Source organism: Cucumis melo, chromosome 12 (assembly GCF_025177605.1).
Source record: "Cucumis melo cultivar AY chromosome 12, USDA_Cmelo_AY_1.0, whole genome shotgun sequence".
Taxonomy (NCBI): Eukaryota; Viridiplantae; Streptophyta; class Magnoliopsida; order Cucurbitales; family Cucurbitaceae; genus Cucumis; species Cucumis melo.
In genome coordinates, this window is record NC_066868.1 from 11,114,562 (window position 1) to 11,126,401 (window position 11,840).

General features: G+C 33.0%; 1 long non-coding RNA gene across 7 annotated transcripts; it reads right to left on the bottom strand.

Annotated features, from left to right (window-relative positions):
• Positions 1–3,493: 3,493 nt before the first annotated feature.
• On the bottom strand, positions 3,494–8,844 carry LOC103500370 (uncharacterized). Of its 7 annotated transcripts, none has more exons than XR_007815756.1 (7): positions 8,691–8,831; positions 7,745–7,948; positions 7,486–7,660; positions 5,564–5,676; positions 5,233–5,465; positions 4,565–4,640; positions 3,494–4,070 (listed from the first exon to the last, which is right to left on the bottom strand). It is a non-coding gene; the product is annotated as an uncharacterized LOC103500370 (long non-coding RNA). The 7 variants fall into 7 exon arrangements; XR_007815755.1 differs by having other exon boundaries at positions 8,560–8,822; XR_540044.3 differs by having other exon boundaries at positions 8,591–8,821.
• Positions 8,845–11,840: the final 2,996 nt, after the last annotated feature.

Consider the following 11,840-nt stretch of genomic DNA (forward strand, 5'->3'; position numbering starts at 1 on the left):
ATGTGAAGACTTGCATCGTGGTTAGATGTGTCATTAGAATTAAAATAAAATATATTTTTACATTCAAATAGACATACTTTTGTCATTTTTAAATATAAGATTATGAGATACGACGCCATTTTTTCTATATATTATTTTGTCATTTTCAAAAATAATTTGTGACAAACCCAAAATCCAAAAGAGATATTATTTTTTAAAACCCAAAATCCAAAAAAGATATTATGAAAACAAATCTAAGAGTGCATTCTGAAATTTCAAAAGTATTTTGAGAAACAATTATATTTTTTTCTTACATAATTCACCAGAATGTTTTAAATTTTCACAACCAAACTATCATGCTAATGATATATCTAATTGGAAGACGTTTTTATAATTATCCTTGTGTGAAGATTTCCTAGCGAATGTTATCTTATTTTAACAATAATTAAATATATTAATGCATCATTAACTTGTGTTATATATATGTGATATATAAACGTAGCAATATGCAAAAAGAGTGACACAAGAATTACAAATATAATCATACAACATTGCGCAAATGCGACACAAATATGGAGAAGAGTTGATAAGTTTATATTACTAATATTATCTTATGTTTATCAAATCCAAAATTTAATTTCTTTATATACAAGTAGAAAAAAGAAGAAAAATTACCACTGACAGTCGATGTATCTACCATGTGGAAACATGCTCGAGCGATTAAAGATGGAGAATTCATGAATAAAGAGGTCAAAGAGATTGTAGTGAAAATCGTAAGTAAATTTGATTACAACCATTTCATAGGTTTGAGACATATTTACTACTTGTAACAAATAAATTTTTAATGATTTATTCAAATTATAAGACAAACTCTAAAAAGATGTCGATAAAACATATAATGTTTTAGATGATTTTTTAACTAAGCGTTGAGAACACCTAAACATCAAGGATGTTTGAGAGGTGTAGGTGGATTGATTACACATTCGTTCCATTTTTACCAAGGCATTCCATCAAAAACCACAAAAACTCAATTTATGGAAAAAAAAGAGAAATCACATATTTTATTGTAATATAGTCAAATGGTCAAAAAGATGTATAAGTTGAAGTCTCAAAATAAATTTAAAGAAACAAGATTAGATGTACACTCTGGTGCTATCTAAATATTGGTGAGAAACAATTGATCTCAACGTTCGTCCATCACACGAAAAAGATTGATCTGGTAATTATTATGTTTAATTCAATTTTTGATATTATTTTTAATGATTTATCCAACATTTATGATAGATTAAGCATGTAAATGTAATTTTTTTAGGAGAGATCATGTAGTCTTGTTGTTGGAAAGGTTGATAAATTGTCGTGGCAGAAACTGTTTTCAAAAGAATAAGTGCAAGTGAAGTACTTTATGGAGTACAACTTAAAGCAGATGTGTCAGTTCTCGTTGAAATTTCAAGTGACACTCATTCTCTACCGTACATACCAATTGTATACGATGCAATTGGTTCACATATTCAAATTTTAATTCCAAAATATGAGTTTTTGCATTAGCATGTTTTTATTTTAATTTTTCATATTTTTTGTAAACATATCACAGAATTACGAAATCAAAAATCAAAGGATTAAAATTGTGTAGAAAAGAAAATGGTCAATGAAGTTATTAATATCTCAGTCAACATTGAGGAGATTTTTTTTTTTTTTTTTTGTATAGATTCAATGTAAACGTGTGAAGGACAACATTAAACAACTTTGTTTAATAGAAAAATTAGCATTTGATGTAAGTGCAACTTCATAGATTTATTTTCATTATTCTTTTAGTTGAATGTTTTTAATATTAGATGTTTATACAAATCTGACCCAAATATTCCAAAGGAATATGCATTCATGAATCTTCGACAAATTTTAAGTGGTTCAGGTAGTGACAAACATAGAGCTCGATACCTAGCAATAGATCGGTGTCAATCAAGATAAATTGTTGATATACCCATTTAATTGTAAGTAAGTTAGAAAACAGGTATTATTATTTTTCTTCTGTTTTTTAATTATAAATATTTTTTATTAACTTGATTGAAATATATGTTTATTATATAGATATTATTTGTTATCTCATCACGAGCGAATATAGTGTATGCATTTGATTCATTAAGACTAGGTGTCCAATCGATGTCACACTTATTTACAGTTATTTTATATGTATTTATTATGTAAATTACAGTTTGTTATATTTTTTGTTTGTTTTTAGTTCAGAGCCTTAAGAATGTTTTATGCTAAAACAAACACAAAACACGAGAGCTGTGCCTCTTATCATGGGTTTCTATTAAGAGATGAGTATTTCGATTCCAATTAAATGATAATATGCTTTCGGTTTAAATATTTATTAAACGAAAAGTATATTATGTTATAAAGTTCATGCAAGACATAATAAGGTAAAAGAGTGTCACAATATTACAAATGTAGTATACATTTTCTCGTACCATCTCTTATAACTATCATTCTTACACTTGGGACAATCTAGTTATTACATTACATTTTTTGTTTGCAGGTGATGAGATAAGCACTTTACCCTCATTCCAAATTAGATGCGATGAGAAGTTGATTACTGTGACTTTTTAGGACGCTACATATGATACTTGTTTCTTATTGCAATGAACTGATAGTTTTTATATTAATAGCTTTGGGTATATTATGATACGATGTCAATTTCTACAAGATTATGTCTTATATGATCATATTTGTTAGATATTATTCTTTTTAGAAACATTGGTTTAAAGTTGATTAAGAAAATTAATTAGTTTATTCAATGTCTAAATTTATGAAATATATGTTACTTGCATTTCAATTAAATGGTCTAATGGTATGAATTCTATATTTGTGATTGTCGATATTCTGCATGAGTTGTTTAAAGTTGTGAGGTTAGAAGTTTTGAGTTGTGAAAGTTTTGAAATTTCTATAGTTTTGGAGTTATGACAGAGCTGTGCAGGTTATGCAGTTGAAAATAATTTGCAAGAGTTGTTTGAAATTGGTTTGTAGTTGTATGCAATGGATTTTTTGAGCTAAACAAGGTTTATTAGAGATCACATATATGGAAAAGTCGTTGACCCTTTTTTTTTAATCTTTTAAAGTTGTTATAGTTGATGGACAAACAATGTCAATAAAATATTTTTGTTGAATGAAAAAACCGTCGATAGAAAGACTCTTGATGGAGAAAACTAGTTTCTTTTATGGTCGAACATTCTTGATATCTGTCTACTTGATGGGTAAAAGTGTAAATATTTTTTGACGTAGTGTGACATCATTAGCCCACGCTTTTGGGTCAATCGCTACTAAAAAACATTTACTCTCGACATCTTTTAGTAGTTAAAATTCATGACTCTTAATAAACGTCCAGAACAATGAAACTTTGACATTTTATAAACGTCAAGTATATAATTGTTCATGACATGTAAAAACAAAAAGCTTGTGGGGCACTGAAAAACCACGGCTAAAAATCTTCAATCGTTGAAGTCAAATGAAAATCATGTAGAGACCAAGACAGGAACTCTCTTTTTCAGAAAAAGATTCATAAAAATACATGGAGAACTCCCCTTAAACAGACAGCTTCTTATGGCATTTTCACCAACATTATTCAAAAAATACAAGAATTCCTTCCTACGTCCAAGTCTGAGAAGTTTCTTGTGAATTAGGCACTTTATCCACTGAATTGTGGCTCCAGCAATGATCCACAGAACATAAACCCTTTTGTCCTTCCTATTCCATCACAGTGACCATCTCCAATGGAATTATAGTTAAAATTCAGTTTCTCATTTATTGAACACAAATGCCTAAGCCTCTATCAAGAACTCCAAGCCATTGAAAATTTTATGACTTCCAAATTTTTTGGCAAAATCCAAAAGTTTTTCCTTTGGCAATCTTATTCTTACCTTCACAATTTGATGAGTTAAATTATGAGTGACATTTTACAGCTCCCCCTGCTTCTGCTTCTTGTTGTCGTGGTTGTCAAGAAAATCCTCCAAAGGAAGGAGACTGCTGAATGAGCACTACTATGAAAAGCTAGAAAAAGGTACTTTCCATTCCCGTCAAAGCCTGATTCCTATTTCCTGCCAAGCAAGCATTTTCTTTTTCTTACTGAACACCAAACTTAGTCCAGGGCAGCATCTATGCATATAACTATAAGAAGCCTTGAAAATATAACAGACATTTCTTTATTTTTAAAGGTTGCCTACTAACCAACACTAATTAACACTACAACAAATTGGGGATCTCCTGACGCACCAAATCGTCGGGATATGCACGAAAAAACAGTCAGGAAAGGATCTTCCGATGCATAAACGTACATTGGGACCATGGTCGGGCAATTCGTCAGGAGAGGAATTCCCGACGTCAAGAATGCAACGTGTCGGGAATTATAAACTCCCGACGCCTAATATTTGTGCATCAGGTGTTCGATCATTTTTTTAAGAAAAAATACATTCCATTATTACTTTTATTTTATTTTTTAAATTTTTGTAACCTAAAATTTTGAACTCACTTCTTCATTACATCATATATATAATAAAGCAACTTATATAGAAAGAATAAAGCAACAACTAACCATGTAAAGTGATAGATTCATTCAAACAACTTCAACAAAGTCTCTAATTTGTTGAAACTTGGAAAGTTCTTGAATTCTGTGAGAGAAGGAAAACAATATTTATTAGTTACTTAATTAGAGAAAGAATAAGCAAATGTTAGAGACAATTCTAAAACACTGAAATTTAATCCAAAAAAAATTAGAACAAAATTATCGTCTAAATCTTAACCAAAAGAACATCCAAAGTGTTCAAATTATAAAATTTTGCAAATCTCCACATAAACAAAATCAACTCTACAAATCTCCACATAACAAGTATATATACGTACACATCTCCACATAAACAAAATCAACATCTTCAAATCTCCACATAACAAATATTAAACTTCTTCAACAAATTCTCAAAACAAAGAAAGACTCTTCACGTAAACAAAATCAAACCAAAAAGTTAAATAGGGTATGACAAGAAACCACATGAAAAACAAGAAATCTTAGGACACAAATTTCATAGTTAATTATTGACCGATCACAACTTGACATTCAATCAATCAAATTTTATAGCTAATTATGCCTAGCCATGTAAAATGCACAGAATGAATTTGTACTTCTTATCAATTAGTAAGATGCAGAAGAGTGGAAAATAAAATAAAATAAAACAAAAAAGACAACTAAAAGAAAAAAAAACTTACACTCGGTGGAGAAGTAGTCCAGCTTCTTGAAGTAACCATACGTGAACATCTATCGTTAAGGTTTACAACTAGAATCAACCAATAAACAAATTGAGTGCTGCATGATGCAAGACTTGCTCTAGAGCTATGAGACTAAAATATAAAAATATACTACTATCTTCTTTTCATATGTGTACTTGAAAGGTTTGCATCTTGGAATTGGTCCATCTTCATCGGTACTTATTGCAGTACATCTACTCAATATACAAATTCAAAGCATCACTTCAATCTAATACAGCCCAAATGAGGGACAAAAGTAATTGACAGAAAAAAAGTCTTACTATTAAAATACCTGGCAATATCACCTCATAATATATCTAATAGAACTGTTTCAGCCATATCAATTGCATTGTGCCTTGTGGCAAGCTTGACTACTTTCAACAATGCAGCACCTCGATCAAGAGCCTTCAGGAGAAAATTTTCCATCAATACAATGAAACCATGCTTAATACGCAAAGAACCAAAAAGAGAACTTGCCAAGTATGCTTATAGTAATACATAGATCAATACAAGATACCTAAACTAGAATAGATACAATCCTGGTTAAGCATAAGTCACAAAATTCTGCAAATAGAATGGAGAGAGACACCAACAAAAAGAAGCTTTATCTCTGGAAACTTCAAATCAAATAAGCTAAGGCCAACGCTTGTCTTGAAAATACATTGAAACCTTGAAAAATCAGCATTCAGAGAAAAGATATTGAGTCCCTTCAATAACCACCAATCAAACAGAACAAAATGAAGGAGATAAACAATGATAGGGAAGCTTCCACAAGCCTTAATAGAGAAGAATATTCTTTGGATAAGAGACGGCCAATAAAACTCAAAGGGAGAATTAACAAAAAACAGTGAAGAAGGCTATCAATAGATTATGGCTAATAACCACTTTTTTACTCTCTTATGAAATCAATAGATTTTGAAAAACCATCTCTCATAATCCTTTAGAAATCAATTGTTTTTGAACAAATTAGGATTTTAGGGCAAAATTTAAATCTAACTTAAATAAGTTACATATCGGAAGAGAAAGGGGCAGCAGCAGCAAGAAAGACACAGGAGGACAGCAGCGGCACCAGAAGAGACGGGGCAAACGACGAGAACGGCGGTGGGGCGATGCCACGAGCGACGGTGGTGGTTTTCAGCTGAGTCTCTCATTTCCCCTTCCCCTTCTTCACTGATCTGTGAAATACAAATCTAGGAGGGTTTTTAAAGACCAACTTCCGACAAAGCCCGACACAGTGTCGAGAGTTATCCCAAAACTGTCAACGTTTTAATTAAAGTGTCAGCAGTTCTCCGATGCATTACTAACGGCGTCGGGAGTTCTCTTCTATCTCCCGAGGCCGTGCATGAAGGCATCAGGGGATATTGCATCTCCCAACTCATTAATTGTTGCGTCAGAAGATGCCTTATCTCCCGACGGTGTAAACCAACGTCAGGAGATCCAGAATTTCTTGTAGTGTAACAAGGATTCACATTCAACCAATAAAACCTATTTAACAGACAATAGTTCAAAGCCAAACTTATTACAATGCATACAGTCAACTAATTCACTGCATTATATTTTTAACCGAGTTTTTCTTGATAATTTGTTAAGATTCTTAACCTGAAAAGCAGAAAAGTCCCAACAAGACAAAACAGAGGCAGTACTCTGTTATAATATATTGATCATAACACTCAAAATGTTCCACAAAACAGAGCTATAATCCAGAAAATAATAGTAAAAACAATACTAACACCCAGCTCCTTAGAGAAGGCTGGAAACTTCTCCCAAATGAAGGCTATGGCGGCCTTCACCTAAAAAGACAACATAAAACCTAATGACAGCAATCCCCAAAGACATTTTATATAAATACCAACTCCCCAGTGGGCCCTCAGGAGATGCTTTCTCTCTCTTTGCTCCCCGAATTGGCATAAGCCATGTTAATTCCCGTTTCTGCCCCTTCTCTTATATGTGTGTAATATTGGGGGTCTAACATAATCATTCAAATGTACTCAAATACCACTGCTACATCTCATTCAAAACACCCAATATAATGGTCATACTGGAGTAAGTCAAGTTCTGATTCAAAACAGAAGTCTAGTAGTATTTCATGGAGAAACAAATTATATTTGTTCACAAAAGAACTTGAATTGTTGGAAAATTAATAGCTACCACAAATAGTCTTATAAGTAAAAATTTAAAAGGAATTTTATTTCAAAACAAAATCTAGAATAATACCTTACTGTCTTAAGGAAATGTTGGAACATATCAATGCATCACATTCCAAATCCAGCATGGCCACATATGATCTGACCCTCGGAACAGTTTCAAGAATGGATGCGCATTTTACATATGATCGACTTGACTTGTCAGAGAGATTTTCAAAGGATGATACTATAAGATGAAATACCTCCTGAACAGCAGCATACATTCAACTCTTCAGAAGTAGATTCGACAAGTGGGAAATTGGCATTCAATCGAGCAAATTTCTGATTACCTTCATACTTCCATCACTGTAAGGGGCATTAGGTGCAAGGATCCGAGTTATTTCACTAACGCATGCTGCAACTGCAACTTTGACATTAATATTTGAATGCCTAAGAAGTCGATCAGAAACCAAGGCATTCTGTGATGGAGTGAGCGCAATTAGCATTGATTTTGAAGGGGATTGTTTAACTTTTGCCAGCAAACGCTCAATTTTCTGCAATCAAGCCGATTATAAATTATTGTGAAGTCAAAGAAACATGCAAAGCGCTTGTCAGTTGTCATAACCACAAAAATTAAGATCCCATATAGATAAAGACAAACAAACAAATAAACAAATACCAAAGACCACGAAGGCCCATTTGGCTGCTAGTATTCCATTATATTTTAATTCAACAGAATGAGGGAAGAGAAGAGGGAGAATAACTAACTACATTAGCAGGATAAGAAAAGCAATGAGGTGGGGAAATACCTCACTATACATTCAATGTGGAGTTTAAGGAATGAAGGTGAAAGACAGATTTAAAAGTCACAGTAACAAATGTTAAGTGATATTGTACTGCCTGACTGATCTAAAAAGCACGAACCCCCATTACACTAAGACACATTATCAACATTCCGGGAAGCAATCCACTCCTTACCAGTTTTCAAACATTCACTTAATCCCAATCAATTGCCTCCTTAACAGTTTTCAGACATATGTAACCCTACCCAAAAGAATAATTCCAGTAAACTTGAATAAATGTAAACCAAATATTGTTCTAATTTAAGTTGTGCTACTTGAAATCTAAAGCTTCAGATATATCAAAATATCAGAGTATAACGTACAGCAAAAGAAAATTCAAAGACAGCATTCTACCAGGCTGAAAAGCTAATTCAGTAAAACACAGTCCGTCGGAAAAGCCCTAAACAAAAACAAGCTGCTGAAAAACGTAGAGAAGGAAAACAGAAGGGCTAACGTCGAGAAGAGATAGAAGTTCTTCAACTGAAGTAGGGTGGTCGAGGATCTATTGCCAACTTCCAAAAGCAGCTGTTGGACACCCTTCGGGGAAAGGTTCAAGATAGGAAAATTGTTATAGATACGAAATTTTAGGGTTTTGTTAAAATGAAAGAAAAAAGTCAAAAAAGGAAAATCTTAGGAATTATACCAAATAGTTTATACCAAGGTGATTTCACTTTTCGATAATTTTTCAAAAATCCTTTTTCTCTCTTTTAAAACTTGAGATTTAGTTAGTAAAATCTTTTCATTCTAATATCAAAAAAAATTTGTAGATGTAACAAAACGTCAAACCATTTACATTGTTTTACTTGTTATTTCTTTCATCGTTTGTCTTCCTCGTTATTTCTTTCATCGTTTTCTTCCTTATTTCGTCTTTCTTCTTTCTTTTTTTTTTCTTACAATTTCTTACCATTATCTTTCTTATTTTTCAATTCTTTATTTATGTCGTTTAATCTTTCCATCGCTTTTCTTCTTTTCCTCCTCTTTTTTTCGCTTTTCCATCGTCTTTCTACTTTTCCTCTTTTCTTTTTTCGCTGTGATTTCTTTCCATCATCTTTCTTCTTTTCCTTTTATTTACGTCGTGTACAAAAAATAGCAAAATCTAAAAGTAGAAGAATCTTGAAAAAAAACAATTTAAGTTGGAGTAGCCAAATGTAAACTATCGTGTAAAAAGTAAACAATCGTGTAAAAAAAATAAAAGATTGTATATAAAGAATCTTGAAAAAAAATCATTTAGATTGAAGTAGCCAAATGTAACGACCGACCTTCTTATACTAAACCGAAGTCCTTACTAATTTAAAAGATAAATAAATGTCATAAATTTAAAAATATAAAAAATAAAACAAAACCTCAAATACTCATTAAAATCATAAACAAATATCTGTAAAGATAAAATTAAATAAAATCCTAACTCGGACCCTATCTAGTTTTAAAGTAAAATAAACAAAATAAAATAGAAAGTGCATCAAATCAAATGTTATAAAGCGGAAGCAAAAATGATCCCTATGGCTCGACACGGTCACTTCTTGTCAGTCGCCAGCTTCCCTCTGCTCTTACCTCTACCTCTACCTGTAAAATTAAACAAGAATGAATGAGTATAAAAATATACTTAGTAAAGGATCCACTACTAGTCTCGCTAGGTGCCTGTTAACTTTCTATTAGAGTTCTGTAAAGTGGTACCTCTAAACTGGCACGTTCCCGAACACGTGCAAACTGTAATCCCATAGGAACAAATTTGGTCTTCTGTGAACCCAAAGGAACACCTAGGACAATCTGGTCTTTAGTGTACCCAAAGGAAACACTAAGACAATCAGGCTATGAGTGACCCCGTCAAATCACTCGTAATCACTCGTAAGCAACAAGGGTAAGTAACTAAGTTTAAATATTGGACTGGTAATCTCGTCAGACTACACAGTCATAAAAAGGTGGTGATCCCAAGGGACACCCATGTGGGTACGACTCTAATAGAATAAGCTAAGAGTAACCCTATCCATAGCATGTAATATAACATAACATCATCGTAAACATGGCATGACATAACAATCTAGCATACTTAACCAAATATCGTAATCATAAGCATAATGCAGTCATCTTCATCAACATACTACCAGTCATAACATGACATTAGTCATTAACATCAATCATTAATACAATGTCAATCATCATAAATAACATCGAGTTATGCAATTTAGCTATCATTCATGCATAACCATACACTCATGCAATCTCTTAATTTCTATCAAAAGTCTAGTAGTAGAATCTCTTACCTTGAGATTAGTTAAACCGAGATTTTTCTAACAGTCGTGGTCAAGCTTTTCAAGGGAAAAATCCTAAGCAACAAGGGTAAGTAACTAAGTTTAAATAATTTAACTCGCAGTTGATTAAGGATCCAAAAATCCAGTTGATTTAACTTACCCAAAAATCGAGGTCGAAATCGATTTAAACTTAGTTGGACAAATTTCCAGCTCGGTTTCCAATTAAATCTAGCCAACTTAATCAAATAATTATTTAATTAGAGTCCGAAATTAATATTTGTTGGGTAGTAATCCAAAACCCAAACGGGACTTACCAAAATGGGTGAAAAAACCCAAAGGATAAGCTAGGTGGCTTAAAATGGCTTGGAAGATAGTGATCGGCTCGGCTAAGGCAGAGAAAATTGACTCTAGTAGGCAGCTCACACGCGTAGGGGTGGCTCACACGCGAAGGGCGGCTCGGCTAGGGTTGCGCGCGGGCCCATACTTCACGTGCGCGGATTGCGGATAGAGACGGCTTCTGACGGTCAACGACGCTCGACTAATGAAATGAGGCGACCACTGACGGAAACAACTCGCGGTGCTCGAGGTCACCAACGTGGGTTGGGGTGGAGCTCTGACGATGGCTAACAGATGGCTCGACGTGATGATCGACTGAGACGCGTAACATGAAGACGATCAGCTCTGTTGCTTATTCGAATGGCCGACGACACTTGGGTTCACACGGATGGCTCGGCTAAGCTCAACGGTGGGAAACAGCTGACGATAGAGAACGCGGTGGCTCGGGTTTTGGCTGGTTTGCACGAAAACGGGTAGGCTTGCACAACGATCGTCGAGCGGAGATGGGTGGCGACAGCGAATTGACTTGCTAGGGTTTGAAGGTTAAGGAGTTAGGGCTTTTGTGTTGAGGAAGAAGATGAATAGTGTTGAGCCTATTTAATAAAATAATAATAATAAACTATTATTATTTTCTTTTCTTTTTCCTTAAAAGAAATCTCACACACTCTCTCTTCATTTAAAACCCACCAAATTTTCTCTTTAAACTCAAATTTCTCTGTCTCCAACCAATCACCTTTATCTTCCAAAGTAAATATCATTACCTAATTATATTATCCACATAATATAATTACTTTAACTTTAAAAAATCAATTAACTATACAATAAAATATAATTAATCAAATTTTCTCAAATACAAACTATTAGATATTTTCCAAAATATTTAATAAGTTCCAATAAAATTCAACAATTAAATAACACCCAAAATCAAATTTTAAACTTAAGATAATTAAAATAAATTTACCTCAAATTTGGGGCGTTACAATCTTCTCTCCTTTGAAAAACTTTCGTCCTCGAAAGTT